Source organism: Bos indicus, chromosome X (genome assembly GCF_029378745.1).
Source record: "Bos indicus isolate NIAB-ARS_2022 breed Sahiwal x Tharparkar chromosome X, NIAB-ARS_B.indTharparkar_mat_pri_1.0, whole genome shotgun sequence".
Taxonomy (NCBI): domain Eukaryota; kingdom Metazoa; phylum Chordata; class Mammalia; order Artiodactyla; family Bovidae; genus Bos; species Bos indicus.
Genome location: NC_091789.1, coordinates 137,089,376 through 137,106,324, shown reverse-complemented (window position 1 = coordinate 137,106,324; position 16,949 = coordinate 137,089,376). Strand labels below are relative to the sequence as shown.

At 41.9% G+C, this 16,949-nt stretch overlaps 1 pseudogene; it reads right to left on the bottom strand.

Annotated features, from left to right (window-relative positions):
• LOC109555043 (dual specificity protein phosphatase 18-like) overlaps positions 1-16,949 on the bottom strand; it is a 226,765-nt pseudogene that overhangs the window by 15,330 nt on the left and 194,486 nt on the right.

Below are 16,949 nucleotides of genomic sequence, written 5' to 3'. Positions count from 1 at the left end.
ATAAATAATAAAAAATAAAACCCACTTACAATTATTTAAATTAATAAGAAAGTTCAGTACAGTGGCTACACACAAGGTAAATATACAGAAATAGTTTTCCTTCCCCAAAGTAACCAAGTAGAATAAATGCTTAAAAAACATCACACCCACAAGAGCAACAAAAACAAACTGTGCATTTATTTAATATGCAAAACTCCGATTATAAACTTTTACTAAGACATCTAAAGACAGAGATAAATATATAAAATTGTGCCATACTCCTGGTTGTCATGACAGAATGTTATTAAGATGTCAATTCTTCCCAAAATGATTTATATTTAATGCAATTCCAATCAAAATTCCACTTTTAAAATTTTCACCTCAAAACAGTGCTATGATCCCATCTTTTACTCTATCTGCATAATATCAAGCAAGATGAAAAAACTGAAGATTTGGCCTATGACAACATCAATGGCATCAGAGGAGTATCCTGTGCTTTGGAAGAACACAGGTGTTCCAGAATCAGGACACATGTTCATGTGTCCCATCCTGTTTCAAGCACGGCTACTGCTCTTCAGTCTGTACTTCTAGAAAAGAGAGTTACCTGGTGGTTACTTCCATCAACTTTTTTCCCTTTTCTCAAGAAGTTTAATATTTACGTACATCTGAGTATTTGCCTGCTTATCTACAAATTACGGACGTGGTGGAAGACCCTAAGGCCCAATATATCTAAAATAGTCCAGATTCTTCATATGCTGGAGATCATGAGATGCCAAGAGCACGCTAAGAGAAGATGGGAGATGAGCTGAATCATTGTTTGCAGCATTGGGTGAATTATCATACATCCCTACAGGGTTCTTCCAGTCCCCTGTCATGCACTGTGGAAGAAGCTTAATGTTAGGCTGGTTTGGAAGATTCTTGACTACTCACCAGGCCTCCATAAAGGACCCACACCTTGGAGACAGGATTCGGTTATTATGTGGTTCCTATGCAGCCTAATGGTTGTGTGAGGGTTCTTCTAATCTTCCCATTGAATTGGTCCTTGTCCTCCTTTAATTATCCTAGGACTCCAGGGATCCTGGGAATGAAGTCCTTTAAGACTCATGGGTCCCTCCATCTGTGACTCCAAGACCCCCAGGGCATAGTTCTTATCTGCATGGTCAAAGCCAGGCTGCAGTAAGTCTGGCATTATGGCCGGCACAAAGAGGACCCAGCAAAGGAGTTGGAAGCTGCACATTTTCAAACAGCTTTGAGGAGAACTTGGTCCCGTGGACACACCTAATTGCAAGGGGATCTTGGGGTGTAGATTCTACCACCTGGGAAAGGAGAATGGATTCAGGGGGCAAAAAGCTGCCTTTCAAAACCCCTTTCATAATCTCTGCACGGATCAGAGCAGTGAAGGGGCACAGGCTTCAATGTTTCCAAACAAGGGGCCCTATTGTTTGCACGATGGGTGCCTGCATGTTATTGTAAGCGCTTCCCCACTGAAAGCACTGGCCCTCAGTGTCATGCTTTCCCAGATGTGTTGCTGAACAGAATGTGCTAACACAAGCTCAGGCATTTGGGGAAGGACCTTTATCCGACACACAAACTTTGCAAAGTCCCTTCTAGGTTTGGCTAAGTAACCTTCTCCCTCTTGCTTTTTATATTTCCCTCATGGTTCAAAGCCAAGCATTAGGGAAAGGACTTGTCAGTTTTTAACCAATCAAGTCCAAAATGGCCTCCTAAATGTATTTTTCTCTGGCTTTGTGTTATTTATCACATGCTTTGATGTTGTTATACCCAAGGCCATCTTCCAGCCCCTCTTCTACTGAAAATGAATCACATTAATTTCTAACTAAGACACCCTTGGGGAAAAGAGAGAGAAGAAAATAGCTGGTTTCCTTAAGTACAGAACCAAGAAATGCAATATCCCGCCTCAGTTTTTGGCAGCTCTTTCCTGAAGCCATAATATATTCCTCTAGATAAGCACAGCTAAGAGGCACTGCAGCAGCAGCAAAGGAGACATTGTTCCAAAATACCACCTTTTTTTTTTTTTTTAATAAAAATGTAATTGCCTCATTACTGACATTGATCAGAATAATCCAAACCATTGCATTTCATATGAAGATTAGTCTAAATGGAACCTGGAATCAATTCAATTATAAAATGGGTGAATAGTTGGAAAAACAAAGTGGTCCTTCCTCAGGCAGCGGAGTCTCAACTGCTAATGACTTATCTGTGTTGAGTAAGATCTTAAAATGGATGAAACCTCATGAGGCTTCTTTGTGGCTGCCTTTCTATACATTGCACAGCACTTCTGTTTACTTTTACTAAAGAATGAGATGAATGTAAGTTGAAGAGTGTAGCAAATAAAGTGGCTGTCAACAGTTACATCTAAGGGATAAATCTTTTAAAAAAAAAAATCACATTGCTTTTTATATTGGTAGAAAAGGATAATAGATGCTAGCACTGCCACCAGAGGCAATTTATCTGGATCTCAGAAGGATAACTGATGACCTTTGGTATTGTTATTGTTTAGTCACTAAGTCTTCTCTGACTCTTTGCGGCCCCGTGGACTGTAGCCCGCCAGGCTCCTCTGTCCATGGGATTTCCCAGGGAAGAATACTGGAGTGGGTTGCCATTTCCTACTCCAGGGCATCTTCCTGAGCCAGGGATCAAACCCACGTATACTGCATCACAGGCAGATTCTATACCATCTGAGCCACCAGAGTAGCCCCACCTTTGGTATTATTTAAAACATCAGTGCTAACATCCACACATGGAAATTATCCTAGCTGGAGTTTGAGACACAATATTTTAAAGGCAATGGTACCAGGACTTCCCTGGTGGTCCAGTGGTTATGAATCCGCCTGCCAATGCAAGGGACACGGGTTTGATCCCTGGTCCAGGAGGATTCCACATGCCATGGGACAACTAAGCCCACAAGCTGCAACTGCTGAAGCCCATACGCCCTGGAACCTGTGCTCCACAACAGAAGAAGCCGCCGCAATGAGAAGCCCTCGCACCACAACTAGAAAGGAGCCCCCATTCGCTGCAACCAGAGAAAACCCACAGCAACGAAGACCCAGCAAAGTAAATAAACAAACAAGTGTAAATAAATAAAAGTTTTTTAAAAAACTTAATAAAGGCAGTGGTACCAAATATAGTAACTGGGACAGAAAGAAATTCCTGCTCTTGGCTTAGGCAAGATACAGGTAGAAATTCTACTGTAAATAAAAAAATTTTATGGAAAAAAAATATGTTTCCCTATATAAGCCTAAGTATAGAATCTCAGTTTCATAATATTTTTAAGTTTAATGTATAGTCATAGCTTTTTTTATAAAAGGAAACCACTCTTGCCTGTCACTGCAAATTGGAATTCCTTAAAACTTTTCTTGGCAATCTGTAAAACCAATGTGATTCTGAAGTTGCAGTACCAAACGCATGGCAAAGAAGGCTTTTACAAACTGGTTCCAACATATCTTTCAACATTCATTTCCATCACACCCTGTCCCTCCATGCTTTCCAAGCTCTAATTATTAAAGAATAGCCATTCTTTCCAGAATAGGTCATTACTCTACGTCTTACTTTGTCATTTATTATTCCCTCCACCTAGAATGCTCTTCTTCCTACCTCCCCACCCCCACCCTCCCCACCCCTCCCCTGGCATCCTGGCAAAATCGTACTTACCTTGATCTCATTAAGAACCAGTACACGGACTTCCCTGGTGGTCCAGTGGCTAAGACTGCGCTCCCAAGGCAGGTTCGATTCCTGGTCAGGGAACTAAATTCCACATGCCACAACTAAATATTTCACAAGCCACAGTGAAGATCAAACATCCCACATGCCACAACTAAGACTTCGCCCTGCCAAATGAAATAAAATTAAAAAAACAAAAACAAAAAAACTGCATACGTCTCTTCCTTTCTGAGATGGTCCTTACTGACCCCAAGCAGAGTTGATTTTACTTTCCTTTGTTTTCTTACAGTGTATACCCCAACTCCAGCCATGGCCACACTCTGTTGCCATTTTCTGTCCAGGGTATGAGTGCCCCAAAGACAAAGAAATGATCACAAACATCTTTGAATTCCGAGAGTCTTCCCCAGTGCATGAGGGATAAAGGAACTTCCGTGTAGTAACTGCCATTGGTGCCCTGCCCACAGTGCACATAGGCTAAGCTTCCAGCTGTAAATGCCTGCAGCATTTTGCCAGGGGACTTTCTCCAGCTGTTGAAGCTTGCACTGCCCATGTCCAGGCTGAAACTATAGAGCAGGCTAGCGATACAGGAGCAGCCTTCAATCACCGGCTGACATGAGTTGGTGGGTACGACTCCAGCCATCTCACCCTTTGGGTGGGATGACACCGAGCTCCATAATCTCTACTGTCAACCACCATTCCCCAGACTGGGATTAAGCTCACATTTCCCTTAGTTTAATGTTTTGATACCACACCCTGCAAATGACTTCCCTACTTTCCCCATCTCATTTCCCCACACTCCTACTGGTGCTTCCTGGGAAGACCTCACACATTAACTACTAGCACTCAGTCCTTGTCTTCAGGTCTATTTGTTGTGGAACCCAAATTAAGAATGCAAAATACTGAGCTAAATATGGCCCCGAGTTTCAAGGGGCTATCAGTTAAGGTGAGTGTGTCCTTGTAGAGACTACTTGCTTGAATTTGCCCTTTAGATCAAATGCACCCTTTCAGAGATCACCTGCTCCAGCATTGGGAGTCTTGTTCCTTGAAACAACAGAAAGCTTTTACAGCTTTTTGAGCAGAAGACTAGCCTAATATAAGCAGTGTTATAGGACAGTTATTTTGGCAGCACTAGATGGACAGATGGATGGATGAATAAGAGAAGACATCAAGAAAGCTAACTAAGCAGCTGAAGGCTGCCAGAGGGCCTTCACCCAAACCTGACCAGGCTGGCACCCTGACCTCAGACTTCCATCCTCCAGAGCTAGTAGAAATAAATTTCTGTCATTTATGGGCCACACAGTCTATGGTCCTTTGTTATAGCATCCTGAAAGAACTAAGACAGGTACTATGGTTATGCAAGATAATATCTTTTTTAAAAGAACTTCTATTCCTATGATCTCATAAGGAAAACTGGCTGAATGGTACAAGGAAACTCTGGTACTATTTTTGCAATTTCTTGTGAATCAAACTACATTATAATAAAACATTATATAAAAGTAAATTAATTTTTACAAACATTTGGGCCACAGTCTGGACACAAGTGGCTAAGTCCCAACCACTATGTCCCTTTGTTCAAAGGTCTAAACCTTCAAGTCCACTCCTTGTCACCAGATGACAGTTCCCCAAAAGCCTGCCTTTCCCCTGCATGTCCAAGGCTAAGTGGTTTCTGTTTGGCTCTTAACTGTCCTCTGCCACTTGGCTTCTGGAGCAACATCCTTTTCTGTTTGACCCCCAATTCTTCCTACTTGGATCACACCGCCTTCCAAGCACAGCTGCCACAGGGTTTGGAGGGATCTCCCCAAGTCTGCCCACCAGCCTCAGTCCCCTCTAACCCTGTCAGTGAGCCTTCCCGCCGCCCCTGCACCTGTGCCCACCACTCCTACAGCTGTCTTACCTTCTCTGGTGAGGAGAGAAGGGGATTCCTCTTTCGTATCCTCTTATTTCTTCACATAAACACGTCAAACCCCCAGCCAGTCTGGAGGGCCTTTGCACTACACAAGAATCTCTTCTTCCTTTCCTTAGGGATCCACGTTAGCACCTCAGCCAGAATCACTGTTGACACACCCATGGGAATCGCCCATCTCCCCTCCACATCAGGCACCCACACCCAGCTGCCCAGAGCCAGGGGACCTGGGAGTCTCTGGGTGATGCACCTCCCACCACCACTCAGCATACAGAGCCTGGCTCCGAGCCAGAGTGCTTGACTGCCTGACAAAAATCATATCTTTCCTTTCAAAAATTAAAGTATGGAATACCCGAATTTTACTTTTCATCTCATTGTTCTCTCCTCCCTCTCTAGAGTAACCTCTTAACTCAAAAATTTTTCGAAAGATTTTGGCAAAGCCTGGCATTGCCTGGGCTCTGAAAAGCCAACACCACAAGATCACGTGTACTGTATTTCAGTGGGTGTGAACGTGTCCATCAAGACCCAAGTGCCTGATTAGTCCAGCAAATTGCTATAATATCCATCTAGAAATTGTCATTAGGTGCACGATGAAGGATTTCAGAGATGCAGACATCGGAAAGTGGTCTATAAAGACCAACTAGTCTATAAATGAGCCCTTGTTCAATTTCTGCTGTCAATACTATAAAATCAATTTGGCAGCAGAGTTACAAATACCTACGGGAATTCTTGTTATGCTGATTTTTCTTCTGGCTTCGGGCCTTCCTGCTGTCGTCAGGTATCAAGATGATGGCTGGGATGACTTCGGTCTTCTCTGTGACATGCTCCTCTCTAGCAGCTGCGTGATGCTCCTCAGCACTGTCACTGGGGCTTCAGAGAGTTCTGCTTTCTTTGTCATGGATGACGAAATTTGACTCCCAGTCCCTGAAGCTGTTATGAATATTTCGTATTCATTTCTCACATATATTTACCAAAATATTTATGTATTTACATATGTAATATATTTATGTTTAATATTAAGCATACTTGGCCTCAGCAGCAATAATCTCAGGACAAAGTTGTTCCTTGAATCTCAAAGTTCTGGTAAATGCATAGCCTTTCTGTGACTTGACTAAGGTTTGAAAGCAGGGTCTCCTTTGAAACACTGTTAAGCAGTAAAATAAAACTAAAAAAATTTCCACAATGCAACTTAAGTAATGTTGAGCCAAATAGTAAGAAGTCTAAATTCTGCTACTAATTCTCTCCCAACTCAGTTCATAAGATAAATTGGAACCAGGTTGGTGTCAGTTTGTCACCTTAATCACCTACATCATTTCAAGAATTAAGAATTTTAAGATTACAACAACAGAGCATTAAACCAAACATAAAGCCCTCCTGAGCATATGGGAGCATGTTCAACTCCACAGGTTTGCTTCTCACCACTAAACTCCACTGTTTCCTTGGAAATGGCTCAGAGCCTCAAGGTTGAAAGCCAAAATTTAAATTTAAATCAAAATCTAAACATGTTTCCAAAGGACTTTGGTGCTTAATCAGACAACCTGGGGAAGCCAGTGTTTTACTTTTATAGTTCACCCAAATAGGGATGTGTTTATTTCAGGCACCAAGAATATTAGGAGAAGGTAATGGGGGATGGCTCAGCAGCTCATAGATGGCAAGAGAATAGAGGCTCCTTTGGTCTCTCCCATTCTTAGCAACAGGGCTGGCACTCTAAGCATCAGAGGTTTTCCAAGTAGTAAGGGGGAGGCAGAAGCAACAGCACAGCGGACTCTGCTTATGTCTGATTTGGTGAAGACTAAAGCATGGCTCCCACATTAGCTGGAAAGGGGGCTGGAGATACAAGTTCTTAGCTTCCCAGCCTCCAGAGTTAGATCATAAGTGGAATGACTAGTCAATGCAGAGCTTTGAACACACTGGTTGGAACGTAAATTGTCTAGAATACAGTATCTGCCAAGTCACTTAGGGCCTCCTCTAGAGCAGTGCTTCTCAACTCAATGTGCATGTAAGTTACCTGGGGATTTTGTTCAACTGTAGATTCTGAATGAGTAGGTCTGGGGTGAGGCCTGAGACTCTTCCTTTCCTGAGTGATGCCAATGCTTCTCATCCATGCTCTGAGTCCCTGGGACACTGAGAGCCAGGGGAGGAAAAATGAGATGAAAAGGAATAAACCTTAAGTAGAGGAACAGACATGCACTCATAGGAAAGAGGAAAATCAGTTCTCCATAACTGAAGCAGAGCAGTATGGACGCCTCCTGGCCAGGATGTCCAGAGGAGCTTCCCAATCAAAGGGACAACTTGCTCCTGCTGGGTACTTGCATCCTGAAGCCAATAATGGGACACTTGGGAAAGATTCAATTATTTGAAAATGCTGATGGTTTGGAAAAGACAGCTCAGCCTACCTGAGTGAATTAATAAGCCCAGTGAGTTTCAAAGCCCAAGTTCATAAGTAAAGGCATAAAAATAATACCATGAAAATGGAAAAAGCTGGAAAGTAGAGGTTAACTCCAAGCTGAGACTGCCCCAGCAATTATCTTAAGAGTGTAAAATTCAAATCAACAGTGTGAATTTGAGTCAAGTAAGAAGAGAGCTTTGTTTTGTTTTTATTAATTTCAGGTGATGATATTACAGTTAGTCAGGGTCAGCAGTGACAATGAACCGATTGTGTATCAATCAGGCTTCCATATTTGCAAGGAACAGAAACCAAATTTGGTTGACCTCAACATAAGGCAACTTGCTGGAGGGCTGTCGATGCTTACAGAAATGACAGGTCTTGAGAATGGACAGGAACCAAAAGAATCCCAGAGGATTAGGAAGCAAAAACCACAGTCATCGTCTTAAATCAAACAAAGCCTGTTTAGCACACCATTCCTTCCTGCCCTTGAGTTAAAGTCCCAGAAAATAACTTCCCATCAGCCAAGCTCAGGTTATATATTAATACTTTTATCCTGCCTTGTCCTCTTGGCTTCTGTAAAAACTTGTTGGCATCTGGAATTGCTCTCCCACCAAGACTACACTATGCAAAAACCTAACTCCCTCAAAAGAAATCCAAATAATATGAGACAGATGAAATGGATGCTGGACAATCAAAAACATTAAGAAATGCTTGCTATGAGTGGAAAATATGGTTTCTCTCAGGTACAGTCTCTAGTTGGCTGGTGGTGGCTGCCTGGAGTTTATGTTGAGAGATTTCTGAAACCATGTCCCAGCATAATGGGAAAAGGTGCCAGGACTGATTCAGTGGAGTTGACCATCACCACAGAAAGAAGAAGGAATAAAGTGTGTCCCAGATCTTTGCCATTTTTTGGCAGAGCAGATATTTTCCTCCTCCATAAAAGCTTTCTCTGACCCTTCCTGCTGGAAGTAGACCCTCCCTCTTTGACTCATATTTTCCATTCCTGAATATCTGAGCAACCATGAGCAACAATCTGAGCCCCTCTGTGCCTCCACTTTCCATGGATTAATAAAATACTAATATCCAATTCAAAGGGTGGTTTTGAGTGTTATACGCACTAAAACATGGCAAACTTTTTGCCTCATGCCCTACAAAAAGCCAGCACTCAATGTTAGCATGTCCCCAATATCAACCTCTCCATGACCAATCATATGTTCTTCTGTGTGTCATGGGTCTTCACATCTAAGTACTCAGAGGTGGAATCAAAAGACACTGGACTTTGAAACCTTCTACTCATACCTTTTCCACTCACAGGCTGTGTGGCCTAGTCTTATTTATCACTGTGTTTCTGCCATTTAGTACAGTACATATCACTTACAGCAAGAGCTCAACAAATAGTCACTGATCAAGTGAGAAAGTTAAGTTTTCTGTACCTCAGTTCTGTAAACTGGGATCCTACCTGAAAACATCAACATCACCTGGCACAGTCTTTAACTCCCTATTTTCTGATCCAGAAATGTTAGTTTCCTTTCTGTTTCAAAAAGTGGTATTTTCAATGACTTAAAAAAAAATTGGCCCTGGAGTGTGATCCAGTTCATATACTCAGATTAAACCAATGAGTAGCTATATTCAGTAAGATTTGTACACTTGTTTTAAAAACATAAATATATGATCCCCAAAGGAACCCATTTCAATTTTAACTGAAGGTAATTGAAATGTTTATTTCTATAAGGAAGAAGCCAGACCAAAAGAGTCTTCTTTGTTCCTTCCTCCTTCATTATTCCAGAGGTGTCAAATTATTGACATACATCCTGAAAGACGATCCTGTGAAAGTGTTGCACTCAATATGCCAGCAAATTTAGAAAATTCAGCAGTGGCCATAGGACTGGAAAAGGTCAGTTTTCATTCCAATCCCAAAGAAAGGCAATGCCAAAGAATGCTCAAACTACCGCACAATTGCACTCATCTCACACGCTACTAAAGTAATGCTTAAAAATCTCCAAGCCAGGCTTCAGCAATACGTGAACCATGAACTTCCAGATGTTCAAACTGGTTTTAGAAAAGGCAGAGGAACCAGAGATCAAATTGGCAACATCTGTTGGATCATGGAAAAAGCAAGAGAGTTCCAGAAAAACATCTACTTCTGCTTTATTGACTATGCCAAAGCCTTTGACTGTGTGGATCACAATCAACTGTGGAAAATTCTGAAAGAGATGGGAATACCAGACCACCTGACCTGACTCTTGAGAAACCTGTATGCAGGTCAGGAAGCAAGAGTTAGAACTGGACATGGAACAACAGCCTGGTTCCAAATAGGAAAAGGAGTACGTCAAGGCTGTATATTGTCACCCTGCTTAGTTAACTTATATGTAGGGTACATCATGAGAAACACTGGGCTGGAGGAAGCACAAGCTGGAATCAAGATTCCCAGGAGAAATATCAATAACCTCAGATATGCAGATGACACCACCCTTATGGCAGAAAGTGAAGAAGAACTAAAGAGCCTCTTGATGAAAAAGGAAGAGGAGAGTGAAAAAGTTGGCTTAAAACTCAACATTCAGAAAATGAAGATCATGGCATCTGGTCCCATCACTTCATGGCAAATAGATGGCGAAACAGTGGAAACAGTGGCTGACTTTATTTTTCTGGGCTCCAAAATCACTGCAGATGGTGATTGCAGGCATGAAATTAAAAGACGCTTACTCCTTGGAAGGAAAGTTATGACCAACCTAGACAGCATATTAAAAAGTAGAGACATGACTTTGCCAACAAAGGTCCGTCTAGTCAAGGCTATGGTTTTTCCAATGGTCATGTATGGATGTGAGAGTTGGACTATAAAGAAATCTGAGCGCAGAAAAATCGATGCTTTTGAACTGTGGTGTTGCAGAAGACTCTTGAGAGTCCCTTGAACTGCAAGGAGATCTAACCAGTTTATCCTAAAGGAGATCAGTCCTGAGTATTCATTGGAAGGATTGATGCTGAAGCGGAAACTCCAATACTTTGGCCACCTCATGCAAAGAGCTGACTCATTTGAAAAGGCCCTGATGCTGGGAAAGATTGAGGGCAGGAGGAGAAGAGGAGGACAGAGGATGAGATGGTTAGATGGCATCACCGACTCGATGGACATGGGTTTGGTGGACTCCGGGAGTTGGTGATGGACAGGGAGGCCTGGTGTGCTGCGGTTCATGGGGTCACAGAGAGCTGGACACGACTGAGCAACTGAACTGAACTGAACCCAGAAAGTGGTTTTCAGGGACTTCAGAGAGATAGGAACAAAAGGACACTATTAAAATCATGCAAATTCTTACTGTTATTTTTAGCTCCAAAACTAGAATGGATAAAAATTTAAAACTGCTTATTTCTGCAAGTTCTAAAGGACTGGTCATTCTGAAAACAAATTTATACTTGCTATAAGATACTTTAGGAGGTCAGGGTGCAGGAGAAGATGGCGGTCTCCACAGGCTTTACAGTTCCTTGTAATTTTCACTTGTTGGAAGAACTTGAAGAAGGACAAAAAAGAGTAGACAATGGTAACAAGAGGAAAATTGAGCAGAGTTTCTTTCTTGTTAAGGCAGCATCATTTAAGCGTGAACCTGGAGTACTCAAGGGGAACTCAGGTTTGCAGGTGGGAGCATGGTGAGAAGTGTCAGATGGCTGTGCAGGCAGGTATGTTTCTGAAGAGAAAGTTCAAGAAGGAAGCCCAGAATGGTGTGTTCTGTCCATCTTGCTGAGTGAAGGAGCTTCAGTTGAAATCGTTTAAAGTAGTAGGTACAACAAACACTGTCACAAATTGTGTTAATTTTTGAATCGGTATTGGTGCTGACTACTAGTAATATCAAAAATATGTTCAGGATTGTTGTGATACCTGTATTTATAATAAAAAATAAAATGTTGTGGGGGAGGTGGATAAATTTCGGCCACAAGCTGTTCCTGTGTTCCATGTAACAGACGTGGTAAACATTTGTTTACAGTCTTTGTTGGACAAACCATGCATTTACGTGTAAGTAAAATCAACAAAAAGTAAATAAGTGCATGGATATGTGATTTTGAGATTAAAGTTAGTCTTAAATTGTAAATAAAATGTGGAATGTGTCCTCAAAAAAAAAGATATACTTGGAAAATAATATCATTATAATAAGTTGAAATTCAATGTGGTCTCCTTTGTGTGCTGTGCTTAGTCACTCAGTCGTGTCTGACTCTTTGCGACCTTATGGACTGTAGCCTGCCAGGCTCCTCTGTCCATGGGGATTCTCCAAGCAAGAATACTGGAGTGAGTAGCTGTTCCCTTCTCCAGGGGATCTTCCCAACCCAGGGATTGAACCCAGCTCTCCCACATTGCAGGCGGATTCTTTACCGTCTGAGCCACCAGGGAAGCCCTGGTGGTCTCCTTTAGCAATAAGATTTAACTAGAGTTAGCAATTTTTGAACAATCTGTATCTCTATACAAATACAGGCACACTGAAAGAAGAGGTTGGGAACTCAGTTTGCTCCACAATAAAAAATAAAAGCTGGTCTTTTCATTTAAAAATGTTTCAATTACCTTTTGCTTCCTTCCCGTCTATCTTACAGACGATTCCTTTGCTTTCTTGACTGTTCTCCATTTCACTTATGGAAGAGGAAGCCAACTGCCTAATTCTTATGGTAGATCTATACCCTTTTTGATGAAACAGCTCTCTTAATTGTTCAATTGTGGGTTTTAGTTGCATTAGGCAAGAACTCTGGTTTTTTCTCTCTAAAGAATACTGACAGAAATTGAACCATAGCAAAATATTCATGTGTTTGTGTGTTCATGTCAATGTGTCTGTGTGGGCACATATAAGACACAGAGAAAGCTATTGGTTGATTTAAAATGATGATTGTTTTTAACAAAAATTTCTCTTTACTAGGAGAAAGAAATGTCATGTGGGCCACAGACTGATCATCAGAAAAGCTGGGCTTGCAGTTCTCATCTCTCAGCTAAATTGCTCTGTGAGTGTGGTAGCCAGCCTTCGAGATGGTGTCCAACAATCTCTTCCTTCCAGGATTCACACTCTTACATCGTCCCTGCCTTCATTCTATCAGGATAGGTCTGTGTAATGACAGAATATGGCAGAAGTAATGTTTATCACTGTTGAGGCTAGACCATAAGAGACACTATGGCTTGTCTACCTGGCTCTCTTGGATCACTCGGTCTGAAGGAAGTCAGTTCCTATGTTATGAGAACACTCAAGCAGCCCTATGGAGGGCCCCTGAGGGGGTTCAGGGCAAGGGCATTCCAGAACGTGCCGTCTGCACGCGGATTGTTTTTCACTGAAGACAGTCAAGGTCCAACAGACTCAGGAAGAGCTTTTTACCTCCCCTTTAACACCGTATAAGAATTTACATAACCCATAAAGTTTGGGTTAGGTGTGGTAAGCTGAGGTGGGGGTGGAGGGGGGTGGCGCCTGTCAGCAGAGTCTGTTTGTTCAAAGCCTTCTGTGTGACCCATTTGTCTCTGTGTGGCCTGACAAACTTTTTTTTTTACCAAACATTGCATTTCTTGATGTTGTTCAGTCACTCAATTGTGCCTGACTCTTTGTGACTCCTTGGACTACAGCATGTCAGGCTTCCCTGTCCTTCAATTACTCAATTCATGTCCATTGATTTGGTGATGTCATCCAACCATCTCATCTTCTGTCACCCCCTTCTCCTCCTGCCTTCAATTTTTCCCAGCATCAGAGTCTTTTCCAATCAGTTGGCTCTTCACATCAAAGTATGTGGCCTAAGTATTGGAGCTTCAGCTTCAGCATCAGTCCTTCCAGTGAATATTCAGGATTGATTTCCTTTAGGATTGACTGGTTTGATCTCCTTCCTGTTCAAGGGACATTTCTTCTCTCCCTGTAAACTGTCTTCCTCCCCTTTTCAGCCCCAGACCCATATCCCCTTCTCCTTACCTCAGGATGGCATACAAGTTTCAATTGCCTGACTGTTTTTGACCCTCTCATGTCCATAAGACTCCCACACGTACAATTAATGTGTCTCATGTCCATTATTATACCAGCCAAAGAACCTAAGTGGAAGAAGGAAAAGGTTCCCCCCCTACAGCCCACATGGTGAGGAACAGAGGTTTATGACCAACTGTCACTCCAGTGAAGTTGGAATGAGATCTTCCAGCCCCAGTGAAGTCTTCTGATGACTGAATTCTTGGCCGGCTGACAATTTAATTGTGACCTCATGAGAGGTTCTGAGCCAGAACCACTTAAGTAGTTTCTCAATTTCTGATCCTCAGAAACTATGATACAATACAACTGTCCTTTGGTATTCATGGAGAGTTGGTTTTAGGACCCACCACTGATATCAAAATCCCTGGATGCTCAAGTCCCATAGTTGGCCCTCTGTATGCACAGGTTCTGCATCTGCAGATACAACCAACCACACATCTCAAATGTCATTACATTATCTGCAGTTGGTTGAATCCACGGATATGGAACCCATGGATATGAAGGGCCAATTATATTGGGAAAAAATCTGCATATAAGTGGACTCGTGTGGTTCAAATTTGTTTTATTCAAAGGTCAACTGTAAGTATATATTCTCTTAAGTTACTAAATTTGGGGGTACTTACAATACCAATTTGGGGGTACTTACAATACCAATGGGAGAAGGCAATGGCACCCCACTCCAGTACTCTTGCCTGGAAAATCCCATGGACGGAGGAGCCTGGTAGGCTGCAGTCCATGGGGTCGCTAAGAGTCGGACACGACTGAAGTGACTTAGCAGCAGCAGCACAATACCAATAGGTAACTAATACAATTACCCAGTAGGTGGAGCCATTTTATGTTTCCATTTCTAAGGTTATTTTTTTTTTCAATCAACAAATATTTACTGTCTAACATGCCAGACATTATTAACATGAGAGATGGACTAAATGCTCCTTTCAGAAATAACATTTTGATTTTCATGAATAATCACAGAATCTGTCAGACTATTCTTTCAATAAGTCTGCAATTTGCTAGATCAAACGCTCACTTTTCAAGTCCAAATACTACCTGAAAACAATACCATTAATTGGATGACCCAACTACCTTTCCCTTATCACTTGTTGCTTTCACACTTATACACTGGAAACACTACTAATTGATTTGTTTCAGCTTCCTTTGCTACCAGTAGTGCCATGTAACATATCGCTGGCCAATGAGACAGAAATGGTCACTTATTTAAAGAGTTTCCAGGAAAGATTTTGATTTCCTGAAAAAATAGACAGATAAGACTGCCACTACTCTTCCCTCTTTCTTTCTGCCTTGGCTATAGTCCAATGCCTGGAGCTGTAGCAGGCATCTTGTAGCCATGAGGGAAAAGCCTAGGGAATTACAACATCTTGGGCCCTGACATAGCTGAGCTGTCAAACCAATGCCAATAGCTCCCCAACTCTAGAAGTCATAAAAGTTACTACGCCTTGTAACTTAGTTATTATTTACTTCTTATAGCCAAATTCAATCTGAATTGATATAATACCATGGAAAGTGACTGATTTCAAAAGAAGTAAGGAAGAGTTTTCCCCAAAATACATCTCCTTTGCTCTGAATTCCATGAACTGTTGAAATATATTTTGCTCAGTCCTGTCCCACTGTTTGCAACCCCATGGACTGTAGCCTGCTAGGCTCTTAGGCCCCTGGAATTTTCCAGGCAAGAATACCAGAGCAGGTTGCCATTTCCTACTCCAGGGGATCTTCCTGACCCAGGGATCGAACCTTCATCTACCACGTCTCCTGCATTGGCAGGCGGTTTCTTTGCTACCAGCACCACCTGGAAAGCTCATTAACATCAAGTGTTATTCACTCAGTCATGTCCGACTCTTCGACCCCATGGACTATACAGTCCATGGAATTCTCTGGGCCAGAATACTGGAGTGGGTAGCTGTTCCCTCCTCCAGGGGATCTTCCCAACCCAGGGATCCAACCCAGGTCTCCCACATTGCAGGCAGATTCTTTACCAACTGAGCTATCAGGGAAGCCCCTCTTGCCTTCCTAAATAATAGGAAATAGTGTATTCATGAACATTTTTTGAGTGCTCACTATGAAAAAAGCACTGTTCTAAGTGTTTTAGGGCTTTCCAGGTGGCACTAGTGGTAAAGAACCCTCCTGCCAATGCAGAAGACATAAGAGACACAGGTTCAATCCCTGGATTCCTGGGTTGGGAAGATCTCCTGGAGTAGGAAATGGCAACCTGCCCCAGTATTGTTGACTGGAAAATTCCATGGATGGAGGAGCATGACAGGCTATACTCCCTGAGGCTGCAAAGAGTCAGAAATCACTGAGCGAAATATATCTATAAATCTCAACTGTTTTAGAAGTATTAGTTCATTTAATCTTCAAGTCCTTGAGGTTAACACTATTATTTTCTACAATTTACAGATGAGGAAACACAGAGATTAAGGAAACTTAAGTAACTAGTTAAATAGTAAAGCTGAAATAAACTAAAATCATGTAGCTTCTTTTTATTTGTTTTAAAATTTTTATTAAGATCATTTCCAAACACATAAAAGTAGAATAGTTAGGACTTCTCTGGTTGTCCAGTGGTTAAGAATCCACCTAATAATGCATGGACACAGGTTCAATCCCTGGTCCGGGAAGATTCCACATGCTGTGGAGCAACTAAGCCTGTGTTCCACAACAAGAGAAGCCACTGCCATGAGAAGCCTGTGCAGTGAGAGTAGCCCCCACCTGCCGCAATTTGAGAAAGCCCATGCACAGCAACAAAGACTCAGTACAGCCAAAAATAAGTAAATAATTAAAAAAAAAATAGAATAGTTACAATGGACTTTCATATACTCATCAACCAGTTTCAACAACAATTAAGATTTTGCCTTTCTTATCCCTTTTTGCATTCTTCTTTTCCTGAAGTATGTTAAAGACTCCCTGGACATCATATCATTTCACCAATAAATATTTCTGTGTATCTCTAGCAGATAAGGATTGTTAAAAATACCATTATCACACCTAACACAATGAAAAATAAATCTCTAATAATTCTTATACT